Source organism: Gracilinanus agilis, chromosome 1, assembly GCF_016433145.1.
Source record: "Gracilinanus agilis isolate LMUSP501 chromosome 1, AgileGrace, whole genome shotgun sequence".
Classification (NCBI taxonomy): domain Eukaryota; kingdom Metazoa; phylum Chordata; class Mammalia; order Didelphimorphia; family Didelphidae; genus Gracilinanus; species Gracilinanus agilis.
This window is the reverse complement of record NC_058130.1, coordinates 638,702,694-638,729,734: the sequence shown is the minus strand read 5'-3', so window position 1 is coordinate 638,729,734 and position 27,041 is coordinate 638,702,694. Positions and strand designations below refer to the sequence as shown.

At 34.1% G+C, this 27,041-nt stretch overlaps 1 protein-coding gene across 3 annotated transcripts in view; it reads right to left on the bottom strand.

The window, feature by feature from the left end:
- The window catches only part of VPS13B (vacuolar protein sorting 13 homolog B), a 1,074,400-nt gene that overhangs the window by 629,092 nt on the left and 418,267 nt on the right, over positions 1 to 27,041 (bottom strand). The window lies entirely within an intron of this gene.

Below are 27,041 nucleotides of genomic sequence, written 5' to 3'. Positions count from 1 at the left end.
CTTGTCAAATGATACCAAAGTATGATGTTCTCCAAATTCAAAATCTCCAAAATGCCAAAGGACATTCATTGGTGTCAAAAGGTCAAGAACATTTGTTCAGCTGTCAATGAAATGGTTTGATAGTAAGTGTGAATGTTTCCATGATCTACTGAAGTTCCTTCTAACAGTTAACTTACAGCTTTTGAGGTAAAAATACTATACCCCAAAAAAGTCATGCTCAAGGCCTGTTTAGCAAGGGCAGATGACCTTTGATAACAATTAAAATATATTGCCATTGATAAACTTGATATTCCATCTAATGAAAGATTTTCAAAACCATGGAGAAGCACTGGACCAAATAAAATAAATTAGTGATATTCATTCACTCAATGTGGCTTTTATTAGTTATAGCAAAAGAGTACTTAGTAACACTCAAATAGTATCAAGAATTCATTTACTTATCTGTTTTTAAAACATGTCATGTATATTTAAAATGTGTATTTGTTGCTTTTACTATGTAAATTTTTTTCTATAAGATACTGAAAGGAGGCAGGGTCAATGTGCAGGAGCACAAGGCACTATATCATGCTTTAATGACTGATTCCTCTGAAATATGTCTCCAAAATAAAATACAACATACAAATGCAAACATTAAAATATAATTTTTAAAAAGCCTTAATAGTCCCTAAGTATTAAAAAGGCAACAAAACTACTAACAATTGGATAATAACTACACACATTGGAATTATGCAATTTAAGCTATATAATGTCTTTCCTAATTATTTTAGAATCTGATTTTATGAATAAAAATCTCTTTATTAGAACGAACTCCAGTTCAAATCGGGCTTCTTCCATTTTCTATTTCTTTTACTCTGAGCAAATTACTTCAGTCAATTATTTATCAAGTGTTTATTATATGTCTACTAGGTATAATGTATTTTGCCAAAGCCAGGAGGACATGGAAATCAAATAGAAACAATCCATGCCTTCAAGAAGCTTTCATTCTTTAGAGGAGACAGAAGTATGGTAAAAAAAAAAAAAACAGGTTCCATCCCACCTCCATCAATTAATGTAATTGATGTAATGTAATCACAAAAGGTCCCTCCAAAACATCAATTCAATCAATCAATCTGGAGGAAAAGCATAAATTAAGGAATTTTCCTACAATCACACAAGATCAGACTCTGTGAAACAAATGAAGTGCAAACCTCTTTAACTGTATAAAGAAAGGAGCAATGAATAAATGGCTGGGTTGTTTGGCTATTGTCTTTCCTACTGGGAGAGAAGCAAAATGACATTACTGAAGATTTCTGATAACTCCCACATAAATTGGATTAAAATGTGGCAGAGTTGCAGAAAATTGTAGGCCTACTCTCTAGATCTATCTATCAGCTCCAGATAATCTGATAAAGACAGCTTAGTTGATAAGGAAGTAAAGAGAGGGAAGATCTTTTAGCTCATGCTTCCAGCTCTGTCTCTTGCAGCATGGAGTTTATTATATATACTTCAAGACTCATTTCACACAAAAGAACCCCCCTGAAACTTTGTGTTTGCACAGAAACACAAATTATGTCATAGCAAAGCACAATAAAGTTATAGTTTTACAAATAATTTTCCCAAGAAGATAATGTTAGATGAGAAAAGGTCTCAAGGTTAAAAATGAACCTCACTTTATCTAAAAGTTATTTTGCCTGAGCTTGCCACTCTGTGACTTTGGGACACCTGGAGCAGTTAGAGAGATATACCCACAGCTGCAGCTTTACTCGGCTGAGTAAAAAAATAGGCTGTTAACTCATTAAGTGCTGGTTTACTAAGTTTTCCTAGAAGGCTATAATGTTTTTCAATAAGTCAAGATGTGGATCATAAAAGGGGTCAAAAGAGGAGTCTTAATGGCTCCCAACAGCCTACTTTTTTATTCTAGAGAAATCAAAGTGCAGTAGCAAGAAAAAAGTAAAGATTTGTGATGGCTTTTAAGTAGATGACCTTGGCATCCTCAATGAACAAACTAAGTTCCTGATAGTATCTATTTCCATTTCATAGCCTTTGGAAAAAATCCACACCCCTTCTATTAGGGGAAGTCTTTACATGTCTGGGATGGACACTCCACTAATTCACCAATGCATTTGAGGCCTGTTGGTTACCCTCAACCAGGTTTAGCTATTTACTATATGCCAAACACTGTACCCAAATCCCTGTAGGGATGTGAATAGATAAAGAAAGATAGCTCCTTCTCAAAAGGAGCTCTTGGTCTAATTAAATTTTAAAGTCTAAATATGTTAAATGTTAACCTTATGACTTTAATTAAGTCATAATTTCTCTAGACCTCAATCTACACATTTATACCAGGGACAGGTTGGTAGAAATGATCCTTCAGCTTCCAACTCAAAGGCTTTTTATCATTATCTCTCATTTTTTGGACATTTAGCTTACATTGATGTATCCTAAGAGTTACAATAATTTTTCAAGCTGTGCTTTTACAATGGTGACTCATAATGAACCTATTATCTTTTAATTTTATCTTTTAATTTTTTTGCCAGCTCAATGGTACTTTATTTTTTTAAATATCATATTAATTTTTATTTTTAGAAAAATTTTCCATGGTTACATGATTCATGTTTTACTTTCCCCTTCACCCCCTCAAGCTCCCCTACCCCAATAGCTAATTCCCATTTCCACTGGTTTTAATATGTGTCTTTAATCAAGAGTTATTTACATATTATTGATAGTTGCATTGGTGTGGTCCTTTCGGGTCTACATCCTCAAACATGTCCTGATCAACCCATGTGTTCAAGCAGTTGTTTTTCTTCTGTGTTTCCTCTCCTGCAGTTCTTCCTCTGAATGTGGGTAGCATTCTTTTCCATAAATCCCTCAGAATTGTCCTGGGTCATTGCATTGCTGCTAGTACAGAAGTCCATTACATTCGATTTTACCACAGAGTATCAGTTTCTATGTATAATGTTCTTTTGGCTCCGCTCCTTTTACTCTACATCAATTCCTGGAGGTCTTTCCAGTTCACATGGAATTCCTCCAGTTTATCATTCCTTTGAATAAAATAGTATTCCATTACCAACATATACCACAATTTGTTCAGCCATTCCCCAATTGAAGGGCATACCCTCGCCTTCCAGTTTTTTTGCCCACAAAGAACTCAACTATAAATATTTTTGTAGAAGTCTTTTTATCTATGATCTCTTTGGAGTACAAACCCAGCAATGCTATGGCTGGATCAAAGGGAAGGCATTCTTTTAGCGCTCTTCAGGCATAATTCCAAATTGCCATTCAGAATGGTTGAATCAGTTCACAACTCCACCAGCAGTGCATTAATGTCCCAATTTTGCCATATCCCCTCCAGCATTCATTACTCTCCCCTGCTATCATTTTAGCCAATCTGCTACGTGTGAGGTGATACCTCAGAGTTGTTTTGATTTGCATTTCTCTAATTATTAGAGATTTAGAACATTTTCTCATGTGCTTATTGATACTTTTGATTTCTTTATCTGAAATTGCCTATTCAAGTCCCTTGTCCATTTATCAATTGGGGAATGGCTTGATTTTTTATACAATTGATTTAGTTCTTTGTATATTTGGGTAATTAGACCTCTGTCAGAATTTTTTGTTATAAAGATTTTTTCCCAGTTTGTTTCCCTTCTGATTTTGGTGGCATTGGTTTTGTTTGTACAAAAATGTTTTAATTTAATATACTCAAAATTATTTATTTTACATTTTGTAATTTTTTCTAACTCTTGCTTGGTTTTAAAATCTTTCCTTTCCCAGAGATCTGACAAGTATACTATTCTGTGTTCACTTAATTTACTTACAGTTTCCTTCTTTATATTCAAGTCTTTCACCCATTCTGAATTTATCTTGCTGTAGGGCATGAGATGTTGATTTAAACCTAATCTCTCTCATATTGTTTTCCAATTTTCCCAACAGCTTTTTTCAAATAGTGGATTTTTGTCCCAAAAGTTGGGCTCTTTGGGTTTATCATACAATGTCTTGCTGACATCAGTTACCCCAAGTCTATTCCACTGATCCTCCCTTCTGTCTCTTAGCCAGTACCATATTGTTTTGAAGACCACTGCTTTGTAGTATAGCTTAATATCTGGTACTGTTAGGCCACCTTCCTTCATGGTTTTTTTCACTATTTCCCTTGATATTCTTGATCTTTTGTTCTTCCAAATGAACTTGGTTATAGTTTTTTCTAATTCAGTAAAGAAGTTTTTTGGTAGTTTGATAGATATGACACTAAATAAGTAAATTAATTTGGGTAGAATGGTCATTTTTACTATGTTAGCTAATCCTACCCACGAACAGTCAATGTTTTTCCAATTGTTTAGATCTAGTTTTAATTGTTTGGAAAGTGTTTTGTAGTTGTGTTTGTATAATTTCTCTGTTTGTTTTGGTAGATAGATTCCTAAGTATTTTATATTGTCTAGGGTGATTTTAAATGGTGTTTCTCTTTCTACCTTTTGCTGCTGTGATGTGTTGGAAATATATAGAAATGCTGATGATTTATGTGCATTTATTTTGTATCCTGCAACTTTGCTAAAGTTCTTGATTATTTCTACTAGCTTTTTAGTTGATTCTCTAGGATTTTTAAGTAGGTCATCATATCATGTGCAAAGAGTGATAGCTTGGATTCCTCATTGTCGATTTTAAATACCTTTAATTTCTTTTACTTCTCTAACTGCTACTGCTAGTGTTTCTAGTACAATGTTAAATAATAGAGGTGATAATGGGCATCATTGTTTCACTCCTCATCTTATTGGGAAGGCTTCTAATTTATTCCCATTGTATAAGATGCTTGTTTTAGATATATACTGTTTATTATTTTTAGGAAAGGCTGTTCCATTCCTATACTTTCTAGTGTTTTCAATAGGACTGAGAATTATATTTTTTCAAAGGATTTTTCTTCATTCAGACTTCTGGCTGGGAAGAGAAGAAAAAAAATAACACAGCAATGGCCACCAACAACTAAGAACTACAACCTACAACTACCAAAAAAATAATTAGAAAAAGACTCTGACTCTGCATAACTTCTATGAAGAAAAAAAGCAGACTACCGAGGAGACAGCAGAGAGTGACAAACAAGCAAACACATCCAAACTTTCCTCCAAAAATGTAAATTGGTTGCAGCTCTCCAGGGACTCAATTTGGAGGTGAAGAACCAAATAAGAAAGATAGAAGGAATTATGTGGATGGCTTTCCTAATATTAAATTATTATTAAACTTGCATTCCTGGTATAAATCCCACCTGATCAAAGTGAATAATCCTTGTGATCACGTGCTGGAGTCTTTTTGCTAGTATTATATTTAAGATTTCTACATCTATGTTCATTAAGGAGATTGGTCTATAGATTTCTTTCTCTGGTTTTGGTCTGCCTGGCTTTGGAAACAGTACCATATTTGTGTCATAAAAGGAATTTGGTAGAACTCCTTCTTTTCTTATTTTGTCAAATAGTTTGTAAAGTACTGGGATTAGTTGGTTTTTAAATGTTTGCTAGAATTCACTTATGAAGCCATCTGACCCTGGAGATACTTTCTTACTGTGGTGTAGAATGGGGGCATAACTGTTTTTACAGAATTTCTATTGTCAGTTAAGGTTTTAGAATCTTGGGAAAAAGTTTCAGTTGGGCCTGGGAACTTGTGGAGGGAACCAGGGTCCAGCTGAGCTCCTTCTTGGGATTGAAACCTAGCTTAGATTTGCAGTTTCTTTGAGATTTGTTTAATTTAGCTAAATCCTTTGAATCTCCTACCCTACCTTATTTCCTACTTTCATTTCCCCTACCTGAATGTCTGAGAAGAGTGAATAGGAGAGTGAATCAGAGAGTTAGTTCAAATCTGTGAGAGTTTAGTCCTACCCTTCCAGCAAGTGATCTATTGAGGTTTTATATCCAACATCCTAATCCCTTTCGATTTCAAAATCACCTTGAGAGCTGAGAAAAGGCAAGTCCTTTCTCAGTCTCACATTCCTGCTTCCCTTCCCTGACCTGAGGTTTCTCTAAGCGGCTGTTAGGGCTTCTTTAATCATCTACCCTATCAATCTATCCTAGAAGACAATAAACCCCTTTTGTGTTAAACAAGACCTTTTGGCTACTTCATTAGTTAATTAGTAAGAGAGGGAGGAAGAGGAAGAGAAACAACATACTCTCTGGGTTTGAAGGAAGCTGAGGGTGTCCATTATGAAGGAAGTATAACTTCAAAACAAGTCCCTTCCTGTGAAATTGATTAAAGCCTCTAGTCAATTTCAATCTATCTTGGCTGACTCTAACTTGGCTGTATAGTGTCCTTTACTTGAAGGGATCAGTCTATTTCCCTTCAGTGTTTTGTCTGCTTAGATTAATTCATCCTCTCCCTTGACACCCTTGTTACCTCAGTGTTATATTCCCTGAACTCAGACATTCCCTTATTTCTCCTACCACCTCAACTACCATCCTTCATCACTGAACCTTCCTCATCCACTATATTGCCTTAACTTCCCTACTACCTAGTCTATTCCCTTGATTACCTCCAGCCTTGGGTCCCTTGCCTTGTCTTATTCCCTGATCCTATCAGTTATTATTACCCCTAGCTTCAGCCTCATATTACATCCTACCTAATCCCAAATTACACTCTCCTAATTACCATATTACATCCTGCAAAGTCCCCTATAACATTACAGAGTTCCTTGTTAGTTTGTTAAAATTTTTCCTGATATGGGATTATTTAAGTATTCTATTTCTTCTTCTGTTAATCTAGGAAATTTATATTATTTAAATAACCTTCCATATCACCTAGATTGCCATATTTATTGCCATATATTTGGGCAAAAGAGTTCTTAATAATTAACTTAATTTCCTCTTCATTAGAGGTGAGGTTGCCCTTTTAGCCTTTGACACTGTTAATTTGGTTTTCTTCTTTCCTTTTTTAAAAATTAGGTTAACCCAGTACTTTATCTAATTTATTTCTTTCTTCAAAGTACCACCTTCTATTCTTATTTATTAATTTAATAGTTCTTTCATTTAAGATTTTATTAATTTCTCCTTTAATTTTTAGGGTTTCTAATTTAGTTTTTATCTGGGGATATTTAATTTTTTCTCTTTCTAGTTTTTTAATTTGCAAACCCAATTCATTGACCTCTGCCCCTCCCTAATTTGTTAATATATTCACTCAATGATATAAAATTTCCCCTGAATACTGCTTTGGGTGCATCCCATAGACTTTGATATGATGTCTCCTCATTTGTCATTCTCTTCAATGAAATTATTGTTTCTATGATTTGTCCTTTAATCAACCAATTTTGGAGAATCATATTATTTAATCTCCAATTAAATTTTGATTTCCATCTACATGTACACTTAATAATTATCATTTTATTGCATTATGAACCAAAAAGGTTATGTTTATTATTTTTACTTTTTTTGCTTTTGTTCGCCATGTTTTTCTGCCCTAGTAAATGGTCAATCTTTGTGAATATAACATATACTACTGAAAAGAAGGCATATTCCTTTTTGTCCCTATTTATTTTTCTCTATATATCTATTAACTCTAATTTTTCTAAGATTTCATTCACATCTCCTTACCTTTTTCTTATTTATTTTTTGGTTTCATTTATCTAGATTTGATAGAGGGAGGTTCAGGTCTTCCACTATGTATATATTTTTTATAGTTTTATATATATATATATATGTGTGTGTGTGTGTGTGTATATACACATATGTAAATTTTACCACCTATTTCCTCCTTAAACTCCAATATTTCTCCTTTAAAAATTTGAATGCTATACTATTTGGTGCATACATATCGAGTACTGATATTTTCTCATTGTCTATACTTCCTTTTATCAGGATGTAATTACCTTTTAACCAGATCTATTTTTACTTTGGTTTTGACAGACATCATGATTGTGATTCCTGCCTTCCTTTTATCAGTTGATGTCCAATAGATTTTACTCCAGCCTTTTATCTTTACTGTGTGTGTCTACGTGCCTCATGTGTGTTTCTTGTAAACAACATATGGTAGGATTTTGGTTTCTAATCCATTTTGCTTTTTGCTTCTGTTTTATGAGTGAGTCCATCCCATTCACATTCAGAGTTATGATTACTAACTGAGTATTCCCCATCATTTTGATTTCATCTCCAAGTCCTGTGCTTTCTTCTTTCACTATTTCCTTCTACACCAGTATTTTGCTTTTAATCAATCCCCCTAGCCCCACCCTTATTTTATTTCCCTTCCTACCTCCTCCCTTCTTATTCCCCTCTTATTTTGTTTTAATTTCCCCCACCCCTCTCTTTCCCTCCCTTTTGGTACTCCCCTTCCCACTCACCCCCTTGTTTTTTCCTCTCAACTTCCCTGTAAGGTAAGATAGAATTTGATACCCCACGGATCTAGATGTTCTTACCTCTCAGAATTCATTCCACTGAGAGTAAGGTTTAAGTATTACCTATTAGCACTCTCTTTGTCTCCTTATAATAGTATTCTTCTCCTCTCCCTCCCATGCGCCTCTTTATGTGGTATAATTTATCCTATTTTTCTTATTCCTTCAAGTTTCTCTTGGTGCCATCTTCTATTCCCCCCATTTTATTTTTTTACATATCATCTTAAACTGCTTAGTACTCCAACCACTACCTATGAATAATTTGTCTAACTACTATGATAGTGAATATGGTTTTTGAGTTACAAAAATCATTTTTCTATATAGGAATATAAACAATTTGACCTTACTGAATCCCTTAAAAAATTATTTCCCCCCTCTCTTTCTTGTTTATCTTTCCATGTTTCTCTTGATTTTTGTATTTGGACATCAAATTTTCCATTTAATTCTGGTCTTTTTTACAAATACTTGGAAATCTTCTATTTTGTTAAATCCCCATACTGTCCCCTTGAAGTATATAGTGAGTTTTAATGGATAGGTGGTCCTTGGTTGTAGACACAGTTCACTTGCCTTTCTGAATATCATATTACAAGCTTTGTGGTCCTTTAATGTGAAGGCTGCCAGATCCTGTATAATCCTGACTAGGGCTCCTTGATATCTGAATTGTCTCTTTTGTGCTTCTTGCAATACTTTTTCCTTGGTTTAGAAACTCTTCAACTTGGCAATTACATTCTGGGGGTTGTCCATAGGTGATCTATGGACTCTTTCAATGTCTATTTTGCCTTATTCTTCAAGAATATCAGGGCAGTTTTCTTGGATAATTTCTTGTATTATAATGTCAACTTTTCTGTTCATTTCTAGGTTTTCAGGTAGACCTATGATTCTCAAATTTTCTGTCCTGAACCTGTTCTCAGGTCTGTCATCTTCTCAATGAGATATTTCATGTTTCCTTCTATTTTATAATTCTTTTGACTTTCCTTTATTAATTCTTGCTGTCTTGTGAGATCATTAGCTTCTACTTGCCCAATTCTAGTTTTTAAAAACTGGTTTTCAGGTATGATCTTTTGAATTTCCTTTTTGGTTTGGTCTATCTTGCTTTTCATGGCTTCCAGAAGGTCAATTCTGGTCTCCAATTTGCTCATCATTTCATTTGATTTCTGGGCTTCTTTTTTCCAAGTGGGAGATTTAGCCTTTTAAACTTATTTTCTTGTCAAGTTCCTTCTATCTTTCTTATTTGGTTCTTCACCTCCAAATTGAGTCCCTGGAGAGCTGCAACCAATTTACATTTTTGGAGGAAAGTTTGGATGTGTTTGCTTGTTTGTCACTCTCTGCTGTCTCCTCGGTAGTCTGCTTTTTTTCTTCATAGAAGTTATGCAGAGTCAGAGTCTTTTTCTAATTATTTTTTTGGTAGTTGTAGGTTGTAGTTCTTAGTTGTTGGTGGCCATTGCTGTGTTATTTTTTTTCTTCTCTTCCCAGCCAGAAGTCTGAATGAGGAAGGCAGCTTCTCTGTGTATTGAGCTACAGAGCAGTTTTTGCCCTGAGGCTATTTTTCAGTCTTTGCTGCATCTGCTGTGTGCAGCCCCTCTCTGCCATATCTCTTTGCCCAATCTCCATGTTCCTCAGCTTCCTGGGGTTCTAAGTCTCACTGTTCTAAAGGGGTAAGTCTGTGGTATCCTCAGCCAGCTCCCCAAAAACCTAAAAATTGCCCCCTCTTGCTCTGACTCTAGCACCATAAGTAGTTGGGGAAGGGGTGATCAGCTCATGCTTTGGTAGGAATAATTTTACCCCCTTATAGCATGGAAATGCCCAAACCCTGCCTACCTTCAAGGTTGCACCCTATGGTAGAGCCCCTTCCCTCCTCTCATTTTGATTTTTGTCCTTTTGAGGCTCTTCATATTGACCAGTAGTGAGGAGAAGAAGAGCCTTGCTTCTACTCTGTGGCCATGTTAGCCCAGAAGTTGGATATTCATTATTTTTTTAAGCATATTCATATTTCATTAGTCAAGGTACTTGAATTTGTTTAGTCATTTCATAATCAATGGGCAGGGCATACAGTATGTTTCCATTATGTTTCTCTGATACTACAAAAAATACAGTCATAAATATATTGGTATATGTGAGGCTTTTCTTTTGTCAATGTTCTAGAGATTAAGTATAGACATATGCTTCTGAGAACTGAAAAACAGTGATAAATGATTAGGAAGAATCAATGAGGAGGAAATGTAAACTTCAAAAACTTCTAAAATCTATATACAGGGGTAATATGGAATTTTGACTTTTCAAATTGATTTAGAAGATCAATTACATATTTTACATATGGTAAATTAGATGCCCAAATTAAAAAGAAACCAATTTGGAATATTCTTTGATCATTTCAAGAGAAAAACGACATTGTGTGTTTCTTGTTTCAAAAAAATATTCACTAATTTCAGGCAAAGATAGAAATATCTTTGATTTTGAGTATAGTCTTCTTTATATTCTCCCAAAGAATTTAAACTATTTACATAAATTATTTCACTAGGTTTCATTTTGAAGTGGAATTCCTATTATTGTGTTTTTGGTGGAAAGAAACAATCAAGAGTAAACTGATTACTCTTTTAAAACTGATTTATTGGAAAATTAGTTCTAGAACTTATGACTGAAAATTCTGAATTCTTTACACTAAATTTGTTCATGAAAAATCACTATACTTCTATTTAATTTCTATATTGTCAAATATCAAATACTTAGTAATTTGCTTTTAAAAAATATATGTAGTCTGAACTCATCTCCCAATTTTAGATACTTTGCATTCTGAATTTTCATGTAATCCAATACTATGTTATATTAACTACAGAAGTTAATAATTCCATTATTTATTCTAAATAGTTTAGATATCAGATCCTTATCTGAGAACTCTGATATCAAATCCTTACCTGAGAAACAAATAAACTAAAAGCTATTCCTCCATAGATAAATGGTCAAAAGACATAAATAATTGTCAAAACAAGAACAGTAAACTATTAACAACCATATGAAAGAATACTCCAAATCCATGAGAGAAATGAAAAATTAAAAAAAAAATCATCTCATATCCAGCAAAATATCAATGATGACCACAATGTCATGGAAAGAGAAGCCCACTAATGCATTATTGGTAGATCTGTGATTTAGGACAAATTACAAGTAAATTGGAATTAAGCAAATAAACAGCCTAACCTAACCTTTGACCAAGAGATTCCACTGCTAAGTATATATCACAATGCAGTCAATGACCAAAAAAAAAGTTACACATACTGAAATATTCATTCAGTATTAGCAATTTTTTGATTAATACTAAAGAACTAAAACCTGGTAGATATCAATTGACTGAGAAATGGTTGAACAAACAGTGGTTCATGCATGTAATAGAATATTACTGGGATGTAAGATGCCATGAATATGATGAATATAATGCCATGGAAAGATTTACATGAATTGATGCAAATTGACATGCAAATTGATGCAAAAAGCCAAGAAAACATGCACAATAACTTCAAGAATAGAAATGGAAAGAGCAACCTAAAAACTACCAGAAATGAATGCTGAAAATTTAGAAAGAATAAGTTTGGCCTGAAAAAAGAGATATGAGAAGATAGTTATCCCCAACTCCTTTGCAAATGTGGAAGCGGGGACCTAAGGGTATGTTAGCAAACCTATGGCATGCATGCCAGACAGTGACAGAGTGGGCTCTTCCCTTTACCCACTCCATGCCCATCTGAGGACGATTCTCATATGACCCATCCCTCGGCCCAGTAACCCAATAGAAGTGTTTCCTCACTCCCCTGTCTGGTATAAGGAGAGCAACACACAGATGGTAATGCAAGTTGCAGTTTGAGCACTTGGTCTCTAAAAGGTTTGCCATTATTGGCTTGGGTGTGGAGTGTTACATGTATTTTCAGATTTTTTCAATGTAGTATTAATTTTGCTGATTTAAATATATATATACATATATATATATATATATATATATCTGTATACATATACTTTAAGGGATGTTTTTCGTAGATAGGTGACGTTACAAAAATTAATAAAAATGTATTTGTCATAAAGTTAAATTTTTTATGAAAAAAATCAAAAAGTATGATAAACAAACATATGCATCAATTTCTCTTCTACACAGACATACATACACCATACATATATACATACATACATGTATAATGAAAAAATCAGCAAGTGCATAAACACGTATCAAATCAGTGCTGCCAGAACCTTTTGGGAAGTAAATGAACCAGAGAGACACAGTAATAAGCCATCCCAGGAGAATCTATGACTCCTTCATGGCTGATCCACTCTAAGACTGCAGAAAAATACCAAACTCTGTGAGTCAGACATAGAAAGATTGATGAGGCATTATATGATAGCAGCAAAACATCATTTTAACTCTAAATATTACCTTGTGAATATGGATAGGCTAAAGGTATTTTAATTCTGCCATAATCCTGCCATAATGTGGATGCCACGGTGGGGCTGGTGGGAGAACTGTACATTGTGCACTGAAACAGTTATGGGAGACAGAAAATGCTACCACTTCACACTTTAAAACATCCATTGGATTAGTATTTTCTTCTCAATGTCCACTGTACAGTCTCACCTATATCTAGGTTTTCATCACCTAAATTGGAATTTTATTATAAAAGTTTCCTATCTTCCCTCCAGCTTTTATTTACTTCAATTCATCCTGCATATCAAGACCAAACTAGTATTTATAAATACTGATTTTACCATCTCACTTCTCTATAAGCACCATTCTATTTACTATGCAAAATAGCATTCTTCTGGTTTTCAATGTTATCTATTATACAGCCTCATTCTATCCAACCTCATCTTTCATTAATCCAAGTATACATATGCTCCTCTCTAGTCTAGCTAGCCTTTTCATTTTTCTGCTTAAATTCTTTGTTTATGTGTAGTTAATATTTTATATATAATCAAAATGGCTGCTCAGTATAAAAAACAAAACAAACAGAATGTGCTCTTAAATTATTTTAAGAAAAAGATGCTTCTTCCTGACCTTCCTTCTGTAAGAATCCATCTGGATTTACATTTGTTAAGGCTTAGAACTCTTAACAACTCTTAGAGATCATCTATCTTATATTCTTATTGTATAAATGCAACTCAGACCCAAGGAAATCAACTAACCTGTCCCCAAGATCACCCAATCAATAAGAAGTAGAACTGAGATCTGATCCCATGTTCTCTGAATCCGAATTTCAATATATCCTCCTGAGTGATATAATTGTTTTGTGTTCTCCATCTTGGTTTCAACCTAGTCAAAACCAATTTATCCTTCAAGGCAAATTTGAAGCAATACTTCCCAGAAGAAGTCTTTTCCAATTAATTCAGCTCAAGTGCTCCTCCTCTCCCCTATCCTCCTAATTTCTTCCAGTCAGTAACAGTTTAGTACTTACTACATTTTCTTTAGGTGTGTTAAAGTCAAATGAGGAAAGAAAAGTGTCTTATACTTCTCTGAACTCTACACAGAACTTATCACAATGTTAGACACAAATGAGACATTGAATAAGGAACTGCTAATTGATCAGTAAGAGGCAAGAGAGAATGAATCCCAAAATAACCAATATGAGATGAGACCACATATTGACATTAGTCCAGCACTCCTTTATATTATGTTGTTTCCCAATCTCTTATACATTGTTATGATTTGATTTCTTGAACTGGAATTTTTTTGGGGGGGTTTGGGGGGAAGGGATTTGTGTTTAAACAACTTGAAAGGAAAGAAACATCTACATCGTAATACTGCTATAAACATGCATTCTGGAATAGATAACATTTAAAATCTTGAGCAGCATGCCAGAGTAGTTATAGCACTACTTGAGACTTTTAGCTATGATACATGCTATATTTAATGTTATCACTCTTGAAACCCTCTTGGGAAATAATGCTTTTTGGATCCTACAAGTCAGCGTGACATGGCATGTAAATTGCATCTCATGCCACGCCAACCAGGAAAATATATGTCATCACTATGTGACATTCAGAATTTCATCTGGAAACTATAATCTTGTTCTAACTGCTTTAAAAAAGGCTCCATACAAAACACTTTGGTTAAATTCTTGCTGAATTCTTGCCAGTTCCTGTAAAAGCTACAATAAGCTCATTTCCAGATAAGTACTTCATTTTTTCTAAAACTTGCACTACAATTACAACATTAGAATGCCTTTTCAAAGAGACTTAAGGTTAAATAAATCTGTTTTAAATCATACTGATGCCTTGATTAATGAATTTTCTATTAATGAAGCTCTTTTATAATGAAGTCTGCTGCATTTAATGAAGGGTTTTTAACACTGAAAAAGAAAAGTACTGCCATACAACTGATAGCTTAGAGGAAAAAACAAACAAAAAAATTCAAGTCAAAGGACTTGGTCACCCTTTCCTCCCCTCTGTGGTGGCATTTTCCACCAACTGAAGCAAAAAATATACTTCTTTTTAAATTTTTGGGCCTATTTCAATAAGATAAGATCTGATTTTGTTTTTATTTTACCTCTTGGCTGATTGGTGACAAAAGAATTTTAAATGGTATGTCACTTTAACTAGATTTGGAATTTACTTCAGAGGTCATGTAATTCAACTTATCCATGAATAATCATCTTCTTCAAAACATACTTGAGAAGTCATCTTCCAGACTTTGTCTGAATAAAGGTTTGAAGACTTTAACTAAAGGGACACCTACTTCCTCCAGAGGTTTGCCATTCTACTAAAGAATAGCTTTAAATACTGGGAAGTTCTTGTCATAACCAGTTGTTATTTGTCTCTTTGAAATTTGATCAGTTCTCCAGGGCTAAGAAGAACAAGTGTCCAAGGCAAAGTAGAACAACTTCTTCTGATTCAAACTCTCATATTCCCCTTAAGTCTTACCTAATCTAATGGCCTTTTCTCAATCCTTGTCTTTCTTGTTCACTATGCAGCCTCTGACACTGCTGACAACCCTCTCCTAGCTACTCTCTCTTTTCTAGGTTTTCTTGACACTACTAATGTGGCTCAGCTCCCAACTCTCAGAGTCTACTCTATTTTATTTTATTTTTTTTTAAACCCTTGTACTTCAGTGTATTGTCTCATAGGTGGAAGATTGGTAAGGGTGGGCAATGGGGGTCAAGTGACTTGCCCAGGGTCACACAGCTGGGAAGTGGCTGAGGCCGGGTTTGAACCTAGGACCTCCTGTCTCTAGGCCTGACTCTCACTCCACTGAGCTACCCAGCTGCCCCCTCTACTCTACTTTAGGAGCCTTTTCATTTAACACCAGTACTTCATTCACATGTTCCAGAAATCTTTAAATTTAGAAGATCACATTAGTTCTAGAAGTCAGAAATTAACAACTCAGAAGTACCCTGTGCCCTTATGGCCCATGCCTCTAATTAGAGGGTGGAGGGCTCTTCTGAGAACTTCTACTTTAGGAAGTTATCCAAGCTAACCATTTCATGTCCCACACAAATGTACTCATCTGGACTTCTCGATCATGCTCCTCCTTTTACATGGTCTCTTTCCATTAGAATATAAGCTCCATTTTGAATTGATCCAACCATTCTGAATGGCAATTTGGAACTCTGGCCAAAGGGCTTTAAAAGACTACCTAGCCTTTGATCCAGCCATACCACCTACTGGGTTTATATCCCAAAGAGATCATAAGGAAAAAGATTTGTTCAAAAATATTTATACCTGCTCTCTTTGTTGTGGCAAAAAATTGGAAAATGAGGGGATGCCCTTCAATTGGGGAATGGCTAAACAAATTGTGGTATCTGTTGGTGATGGAATACTATTGTGCTCAAAGGAATAATGAACTGGAGGAATTCCATGTGAACTAGAAAGACGTCCAGGAATTAATTCAGAGTGAAAGGTGCAGAACCAAGAGAATGTTTTACAGAGATGGATACACTGTGGCACAATTGAATGTAATGGACTTCTCTCCTAGCAGCAATACAATGATCCAGGAGAATTCTGAGGGATATATGAGAAAGAACACTATCCACATTCAGAGAAAGAACTGTGGGAGTGGAAACACAGAAGAAAAGCAACTGTTTGACCAATGGGTCGATGGGGCTATGATTGGGGATGTAGACACTAAATGATCACCCTAGTGCAAATATCAATAATATGGAAATAAGTCTTGATCAATGACACATGTAAAACCCAGTGGAATTGCGCATCAGACACGGCAGAAGATTAGGAGGAGGGGAGGGAAAGAATATGGATCATATAACCATGGAAAATTTTTCTTAATTAATCAATTAAAAAAAAAAGAATATAAGCTCCATCACAGGAATTTTCTTTTTTGTTTTATTTGCATTCCAAGAACTTAGAAATGGGCCTAGCATATGTGCTTAGCAATGTTTGTTAACTGATAACTGTAATAGGAAATAGACTTTAAAAGTAGGAAAGCAGATTTAGCAGGCAGACTAGGGGAAAAACCTTGGTTGGCAGCCATGGACATTCTGAATGGAATGCAAGTAAAGAGGGAGGAGAGAGAAAAACTGTCATTGCTCTTTGAGGGGGGTTTGGAGCAAAAGTGTAGCCAGCAGTGTCTCTATTGAATTGGGATCTTTTGTGTTTGGAGAAACTTGAAGACAACATCTCTCAAGACAAGCTTTAGTACTGGATTGTGTCTATTTTCTGATGGAAACTTATAGGCATATTTTTCTACCTGGTAGCTTTTGGATTATTTGCTGTGCAAAGAGTTTGTTCCTGGTATCCTGAAGTCATCAAGGAACTGACCTGGACCATTTGTGAGAAACCCCAATATCCACTTCTCTCCCTCTAGACCTCAGCCTATTACACTTCTCATATAAGTAATATCTTCACATTCCTCTAATTGGTAAGATCCATCCTGGAACAGCCACTTGAAAAAGTCATGCTTGATTCCAATCTGATTTGACCTCCATCTCTCTGGGCTTCTTTTGTAACTTGCCCCCAGTAATTCTCCTCCCTGTTTCAGCTCCCTTTTATGTGCTATTTTTTAAATATTATAATGTAAGCTCCATAAAAAGAAGGGCTGGTTTTAGGTTTTTTTAGATTTTTTATTCTATTTGAAATTCAATCTTTAAAAATTAGAATTGGGCAAACAGAAACTAATCACTTCACAAGACATCAAGAAACAATAAAGCAAAATCAAAAGAATTAAAATATGAAATATCTCATTGAAAAACAAGTGACCTGGAAAACAGAACAAGGAGAGACAATTTAAGAATTATTGGACTACCTGAAAGTAATGACCAAAATAAAAAAGCTTAGATGGTGTATTACAAGAAACTATCCAAGAAAATTGCTCTGATATTCTTGAACAAGAGGGTAATATAGATATTGAAAGAATCCACAGATTGCCTCTAACAATAAATCACTAAATCATAACTCCTAGGAATGGTAAAGCCAACTTCAAGAGCTCCCAGGTCACGGAGAAAATACCGGGAGCAGCCAGAAACAAATAATTCAAATAGCATGAAGCCCGAGTCAGGCTTACACAGGATCTGGCAGCTTCTACATTGAAAAAATGGAATGCTTGGAATATGATATTCCAGAAGGCAAGGAAATAAGTTTACAACAAAGAATCACCTACCTTTCAAAACTAACTATATTCTTTCAGGGGAAAAGTATGGTCATTTATTAAAATAGAACATTTCCAATCATTCCAGAAGAAATGACCAAATTTAAAATATTTGATGTCCAAGTATAAAATTTAAGAGATGCATAAAAAGCTAAAAAAGAAAAAAAATTTAAGAGCTTCGAGGTCAAACTGTTTATATTCCTATATAGAAAGATATCTACTATAACTCTTAAAAATCGTCATTATTATAATAATAATTAGAAGAAGTCTACATAGACAGGATGTGGTAATAGGCTATTCAGGATGATATGTAAAAAAAAAAAAACTAGGGGTAAAAAATAGGACTATACTAAGAGAAATGGAAAGAGAGAAGTAAAATGGGGTAAATCATATCTTATAAAGAGGTGTGGTAGTGGTGGTGGTGGTGGTAGGGTATACTATTACAGTGCAGGTGAGGATGAGGTTGGTGATGAGTAATACTTAAACCTAACTCTTATTGAAAATGGCCCAGAGAGGGAAGAAAATTAATTGGGGTATAGAATCCTATCTTACCCTATAGAGAAGTAGAAAGGAAATAAGATGGGTGGTGCTGGGAATGGGAGTGATAAAAGGGAGGGGGAAGAAGGGAAATGACTAAAATCAAAACACTGGTGTGGAGAGAGAGTGAAAGGAGAAAGGGTAGGATTAAAAGAGGAAAACGAGGGGCAGCTGGGTAGCTCAGTGGAGTGAGAGTTGGGCCTGGAGACAGGAGGTCCTGGGTTCAAACCCAGCCTCAGCCACTTCCCAGCTGTGTGACACTGGGCAAGTCATTTGACCCCCATTGCCCACCCTTACCAATCTTCCACCTATGAGACAATACACCGAAGTACAAGGGTTTAAAAAAAAAAAAAGAGGAAAACGAGATGGAGGAGCATACACAGATGGTAATCATAACTTAATGTAAATGAAATGAACTCACCCATAAAACAGAAGTGGATAACAGAGTGGATTAAGAACCAGAATCCAACCATGTGCTGCATACAAGAAACACATCTGAGGCAGGTAGAGACACACACAAAGTAAAGGTAAGACAAGGTAAGACACACTAAGGCAAAAGAAGCTGGAGTTGCAATCATGATTTCAGACAGAGCTAAAGCAAAAATGATTTTAAAAGATACGGAAGGTAATTATATCTTGAATGAAGAAACATCAGTACTTAACATATATGACACCAAATGGTATAGTATCCAGATATTTAAAGGAGTTTAATATATATACTAGTGGGGAACCTCAACCTTCCCCTATGGAGAATTGAGGGTTTTAAATTATTTATACCATTTGAATTCATCTTTTGTATATTTGGCAAATGTTTAAGTAAGTTTGTCTTGGTGCTCTCTATCTTTTAAAATTTCCTTGTATTATACTTATTCAAAAGGATATGTCTTAACTATAAGGCTACAAAATTGAAAATAAAAATGAAAATGACAAATGTTATCAAGACTGTGGGGAAGAGATACATTACTGGGAGAAAAATGTATACTGTGGTAAGAACACTGTAAAAAGGAACAACTTTGAAAGACTTAAGAACTCTGATCAATGCAATGCCATCCATCCCAGACGTAGCAAATGAGGATGCATACTACCTCCTGACTAAGAGAGGATAAATTCAAGATGCATAATGAAATATATTTTTTATACATTGCTAATGTGGGAATGTGCTTCCCTGACTATGCATATTTGTTAACATGGCTTTGTTTTGATTTTTTTTTTTGTTTTCCTCAGTGGGATAAGAGGTAATAAGAATAAATACTAGTTAGTTAAAAAAATAACACAATAGTAAATATTTGAGAATTGTCTATCAGCATATAATCCTCAAATAATTTAAAACATTGAAAATTAATGAAAATCATCTCCTTAGTGAGATGAATAGAATATTGAAAAAAATTCTATGCAAGATATAGTATGGAAATTTACAGTATTTTTAAGAAACAAACTGTAATAACATATAAAATGTGTAAATATAAAGCCTACCCCTCCCTTATTAAATAAATATTTTTCCTCAAGAGTTCACAAATAAATTTCCTAATAAATTCAAAACATAGGGTGACCATATGTCTTGGGTTATAGGGTCTTTCCCATTTTGAGGAAGGACTGTCAAAATCATCTTTAAGATCTCCTGGAACATTATTTGGAAATTTATGATTATATATTAGTTTCAGTATAATTGTGAGACATGTTTCTTGCTGGTCTGGGCCCACCGGTGTCTCGGGCCCACCCTTGTCCCAGAAATAGAGTGCTCTGCTGTCAACACATTCCCAAGTCAGCAAACATATGTTAACCAGTCAGTCCACTGCTTAACATTGTTTAATTGAGAGTATTGAAAATCTGCTCCTGGAAAAATAGCTAAGACACAAAATCAAGACTACTTCAGTAAAAACAGCCCTAGCATTCATAAGCAACAGAAAAAACTTTACTCTGGTAAGTGAACATCAGAATAAATAAATAATACCTGAAAGTATCTTAAAATATCATGCATGAAATTTGTACTTTCTTCATTAGAAAAATTCTGTATACATAACTCCCAAATTAAAAAAAAATTAGGGTAAGCAGTACTCTATCAATATTATCACAATTGAAGATGGAATTTAAATAACTACTCATTAATATAACTGCAGATACATAGGTTTACAATTAAGACAAATTGTGGGAGGCCAATAAGAGAAACAGAGTCTTAAATAAATAAAAATCTGAGACTTCTCTTTTGACCCCTTTTGTGATCCTTGTGATTTCTTGTTCAAAAGTATTGTGCCCTTATTGAAGAGCTTTAGGTTCCTAGCGGGCCAGCATTTAAAAAGTTAACATTCTTCCCACTTTGGCCAGGAATGCAGCTGCCTGGTATCACCAAGGCCAAAACCTTAGCGTGGGCAATTCAACCCTGAGAAAAATATTCCCTGACTGGGTTTTCTGATAAGAACACAGTCAAAATTCTGACTCAGTCTGTTCTGAAGCCAATGAGACCTTTTGTGTTTTGATATGACATAATTTATAACTTCTGTGCATCTGCAAAGTTTTGGGGGGGGGTTCTTTTGTGTGAAATGAGTCTTGAAATATATATAATAAACTCCATGCTCCTAGAGACAGAGCTGGAAGCATGAGCTAAAAGACAACTCCAGTGTCCTGTTATTTCCTTATCAACTAAACTGTCCTTATCAGATTATCAGAGATGATAAAAAGATCTTGAGAACAAATTATTCAGAATAGTATTAAATTTAAAAAAACATTTCATTGGATATCAAAAAAGTATTTTTTCATTTTGAATTTATATATTGCTTTAACATTTAGAATATACTTTCCTAACAATTACCCTGGAAGCTATGTATTGAAGTATCATTATTTTGAATTGATGTGAGAAAACAAAAGATCAGGAAGGGTAAGGTATAGAAGTGAGTGGTTTTTGGATAATTTGAAAATATGAAAGGTCATAAAGAAGCCTAATGCATCAACATAAACTCCTGAAATTATATAAAGGCACCAAATGCAATAATGATCAAGAAATCCAAAGGGAAATATCAGTAATCTCCTTGATATAGCCCAGGACTGAATGAAAAAACTGCCAGAAGCCACATTACACAAGAAAAGTCAGAATGAACTTGGCTGAATGGGACAGAAACAGATTTTAGGACCCAAAGTGGAAAGAACCAGCCATATTCATACTTAAGAGAAATAAGGGAGATCAAAACCAACAGTAGTACCCTGAGCAGGGAAGTTTTGGAGCAAAGGAAGCCTAAAGCAGTGCCTGAGCCAAGGAACTGTGACACAAAAGAAGAGGAAAGAAATGGAAAGCAGTGCTCAGACTTGAGAGGTTCTGGGGAGAATGTAAATCTGTAATAATATCCTCACAGCAAATAGCCAATTGCAGGGCTCTCTGATCAGGAAAACTAAGGTCTGCCAGAATTCTGAGAACAGAGAAATGAGAAGAAGAAGAAACAGGTGATAATAGTTCAGGAAATACAGAACTAGAACAAAGAAAGACTGACGATTCCATTCTAGAATATGGGAGAAAAGAGTCTAGTTGGTCTTGGCACAAAAATTTAAATGAGGAAGTGATGCAAATATAATAGTAAATGGAAGATACCAAACAATACAAAATAGTATGAGTCAAGAGACACCTAAGAGACAATCCTAGAAGAGAACAAGTATACAACAATTATAAACTGAAATTCAGAAGAAAAAAAAGGTCTTGGTCATAAGACCATAAATGTACTTACAAGAAATAAAGTGAGAGACTGAAAATAAACCATTTGTGAAAAATAGCTCTGAAGTAAGGAAAAGAAAGAAGAACAAATAGTTCCAAACATTTGGTAGAAAAATTTTCCCAAGCAACAGACTTCCTGAAAATTAAAACGGAGGAAAGAAAACTCAATGATACCATAATAGAAAATAGTAAGACAAAAAATGTTTCATTGAAAAAATTTAATATATTTGCTATCAAAAGAAATAGGTCAAAGACAAATAGTTTAAAAATAACTTAACCAAAATGGAAAAGAAGCCTACATACTAGATTTCAAGAAATCACAAATGAAAATTGCCCAAACTTACTTGGAACCAGAAGACAAAGTAAGAAACATAAAAGTAATCTTAAAACATAATAAACTTGTTAGTAATGGAATAGTCAATATCTCATAGGTTTCAGGTAAAAGATAATATTGCAAGCAGAAAGATCCAGTTAGAATCATACTTGACTTAGCAATAATTATTTAGAGGAGGGAAAAATCTTGATTTACTATATTCCAAGAGGTTGGGGATCAAAAATTATATATTTTACAAGGTCTAGATAGCTAAAAGTGGTCCATTAAGAGAATAGAGGACTTTCAAAGTACCCCTGCTGAAAATACCACAGCTGATTAGAAATTCCAAATTTTAGACAGAGGAATCAAGAGAATCTTAGAAAAATAAATAAATTTGATCACTTATAAGGGAATGAAAAATGTTGAAGAATGAACTTTACAATAGCGGGAGAAGAGGCAAATGTTCCTAAAGTCTTCAAAGGTCACAGGAGGAATTAATAAGATAAAAAGAGAACCTAGAAACATTTATTCAGTTTTGGAGGTCTAAAAAAAAAAAAAAAAAAAAAAGAAAGAAGAGGATAAAAAGGAAAGTAAAGAAGAAGAGGACAGAAGTTATTTTTTCCAAATTGAGGCTCATGAGAACAAGAATGAATATTCAAATAAGGAAGAATGGGTGGGGGGGTAATAAGCATCACATAAACATCATTCTTATTGAAACCAAACAAAAAAAAAGGTTGAAACCAACATAAACACACACACACACACACACACACACGTTTTAAATATATATGCTATATATATATATAACTTTTTATGTATTTGTGTATGTGTATACATACAAATACATATATACACACAGTACATAAAGTGTTGAGGGAAGGGAATTAGAGAAAAGAGCTATGGAATAGTCATAAAATATAAGAACTTCAATTTTAGAAACTATTGTAAGAGGGAATTAAAGAAGAAACTGTTAAGAAACAGTCATCAGGCTTTTTGTAAGGGGAAGACAGTAGGAAAGTGAAATGTAAACAGATTGTTTTAATTAAAGATCACTAGTGCAGATTACATTCTTTCTTTTTTACTAACCTCTTTTTTGTCAAAAGAAAACATGAATGGGGAAAAAGAAAAGAAAAAGGAACAAAAATACTTTAAATGGAGGTTTTCACAAATCATTCAGGCAACTTCATTAAACACTTAGTATATTCTTAGACACTGTGGTAAGCACAGGTTATACATAAAAATATCAAAATCAGCCCCTACTTTGAGAGAGCTCATATTCTGATTAGGAAGGCAAATTGTATGCAGATGGTTCTATACAAGACACAGAGTAGATATAAGATAAGCTTAAAGGGAAAGAAACTTGTTTTTGGGAGGGGATCAAGAAAGGGTTCATACAAATGTTAGGACATTTAAGTACAATACAGTATAGAACCTAAGTGTATGAGCCTGAAACATTGTAGATTGAAGAAGTTAATGTTTATAAGAGAAGGATAAGAGTTGATAGTTAATTCAATTAGGGTCTTGTCTATAATTTTTATTGTCCAATATGTCAACTTAATTTCTTTTGTTTTAAACGAAGATATTTGTCCCAGTAAATGAATGTTAAATTAGTTTGATCTTCAGTTATGTATAGATTTCAGCAGTGCATTTTGAAGTAAAAGACCTAAGTTCAGCTATTTTGATGTGACAAGTATATACTGGATATGAGAGACAATATGGTATAATGAATGGAAAAGTTTTCTCATGTAATGAAAACATGTGATTAAATCTTGCTTCTGAATAGGGTTATGTGACTTCAGAAAAGTTACTTACATTTCAGTGCCCTAGAAATTTCAAAGATTGTAAATCATGGAGCTGGAGTCAATCTGCATTGGTAGAAAAAGTTTCTTAATTCAGATTCCATAACAGTACATATCAAAGGCCCACCCTGCAGGATTCTTTGTCCCTAAAATCAAAATATCTAGCCCAAACGACAGGATAAACATAAAACAATGCCAAGTTCATGACAGAACTACAAATAGGAATCTCAAAGTATACGCATATCTTGTTTTATTATACTTCATTTTATTGTGTTTCATAGATATGAGTTTTTTTTTTTTTTACAAATTGAAGGTTTGTAGCAACCTTGCATTGAGGAAGGCTGTCAACTCCATTTTTCTAACAGCATGAGCTCACAACATGACCCTGAGTAACATTTTGACAATTCTCTTAATATTTCAAAAATTTTCATAATTAATATATCTTCTACAGTGATGAGTAATCTTTGATGCTACTATTATAATTATTCTGGGGCACTATGAACTGCACACATAATAAGACAATGAACTTAATTGATAAATGTGTATTCTGACTACTCATGAACCAGTCATTCCCCAGTCTTTTACTCTACTTGGGCTTCCCTATCCCACAATATTAAAATTAGGCTAATTAATAACCATACAATGGTCTCTAAGTGTTCAAGTGGAAGGAAGGGTTAATTGATGGGGCAAACTTCATTGCTGTCTTATTTTTTTTATTGCCATTGTCACCCCAAACTTCAGCAACCACCACTCAGATCATGTAGCATCCATTAATACTGAGGCTCAGAAGATGGTTATCATTCTAAAAAATAAAGTACTTTTAAATTAAGATATGTCTATAGGTTTTTGGATATAATATTATTGCATGCTTACTAGATTACAATATAGTATACACATAACTTTAATATACATTGGGAATTCAAAAACTTAGCATGCCACACTTTACTGTGATATTCACTTTATTGCAAAGGTCTGGAATTGAACCTAAAAAAGGTGCGAGATATGTCTTTACTTTGTGCTCTTCTAAATAAATCACTTATTAATTCTAATATCTATTAAATTTTCTGCTTCTGTTTTATCATATATAATGGATTAAAAGATCTTTGAAGACAGAATTTATGTCTTTTTTATCTTTATATTTCTCTAGTGCTTGGAATTTATATAACATCTAGCAAAAATGTTGAATGACTTGTGAATATGGTAACTGTTACATTAATCAACTGATCAATCAGCACTTAGTAAGCACCTACTATAAGTCAGGTACCATCCTAAGAACTGCGGAAAAAGCAATCCTTGCCCTGAAGGAGCTTACAATCTAATGGGGGAGACAATATAAACACTAATATATATGAAGAAAGTTATATAGAGAATAAATAGCAAATAACAGAAGGAAGGCACTGGAAATAAGAGAAGTTAGGAATGGCTTATATAACAGGGTAATAATATCAGTAGGAGAAGAAAAATGTTTTAATAGTATATTAATTTATATATATATGTATAAATATATGTATGAATAAAGATACATGTGTGTATATATACATAAATACAAACTATTTGAATTTAGATATATAGGTTGTTTAGTTTAATTTTTCAATGAAATGCAATGATTTGTGGGGCCAATAACTTTCAATAATGGAAGGTTTCAAATTTAATTTTTTAAAGGATAATGTAAAGTAAAGAAGACATTTACTTATTAATTACAACACAATAAAACAATTATTCATTAGTAAAAGTGGAGAATATTAATCCATAACATACTTACCCCCACACCCGAGTTCTTTAAGCCTCTATACTCCAAGAGGGTGCACAAATCAATCCTAGGGCTTGTGCTTTGGAACTCACTGAAGCAAGAGAAACCTAAATCCCTTCCCATTCTAATTTCCACTCTTACATGGATGCAGAGATTTAAGAACTGCTTTTTCTTGTAACAGAGTTGGGGGAAGGGCCGAGATAGCAGGAGCACAAATATCTGTATGATTCCCAAAGCCGAAGTCTATAGGCTGGTCTATGGATCCTTCCAGAGCATGGAAGCTGATCGGGGAGAGATGCTGAGTGAAAACATTATAAATGAATGTTCTTTACTTTTAATTAATTAGATTATTAATTTGTTGGGCTGCTTCTTGTTACAAGAAAACAGCCACTATTGTTCTATCTAAAGTTAGTAACTCCTCTTTTGGGAGTTTTTCAAGATTAGTAATAATTATAAAAGATATAAAATCCTCCATTTCAACAGTCAAATGACAGAAATTATCACACTTCAGAAATAATAATAAGAAAACAAAGACAATAGGTTTCTATACAATTTTACAAGACAGTAACAGTAGCTATTTTACTGTTAAATACTGAAAAGGGACTAGGAGTCCCACTGATTCATTTATTGCACACATTTTATTTTCAACATAATAAGGTGAGGTATCAAGGGACAGTGAAGAGACAGTGAGGCTCAGAGTCAAGATTTTAATTCAAATACCACCTCTGACAAATACTGGCAGTGTGACCTTAGACAAGTCAGGTAACTTCTCAGGGCTCTAGGTAATTCTTCAGTGTCGAAAGGTTACTTATCTGAATACTTTTAACTAAGCTTCCTCACCAGGAGTTCTCTTTGAAAATAAAATCACAAATATAAACCAAAACAAATAAAGGGATACTTAGGGATATTTTAGGTACACCACTTCTAAGGACATTAAGAAATCAAATAATCTTAAAAAAAAAAAAAGTACCCTTATCACCAGTTAAAAGGAACCTGGAAACTATGATGCACAAGGAAATAAGGTGATTTTTAATTACAA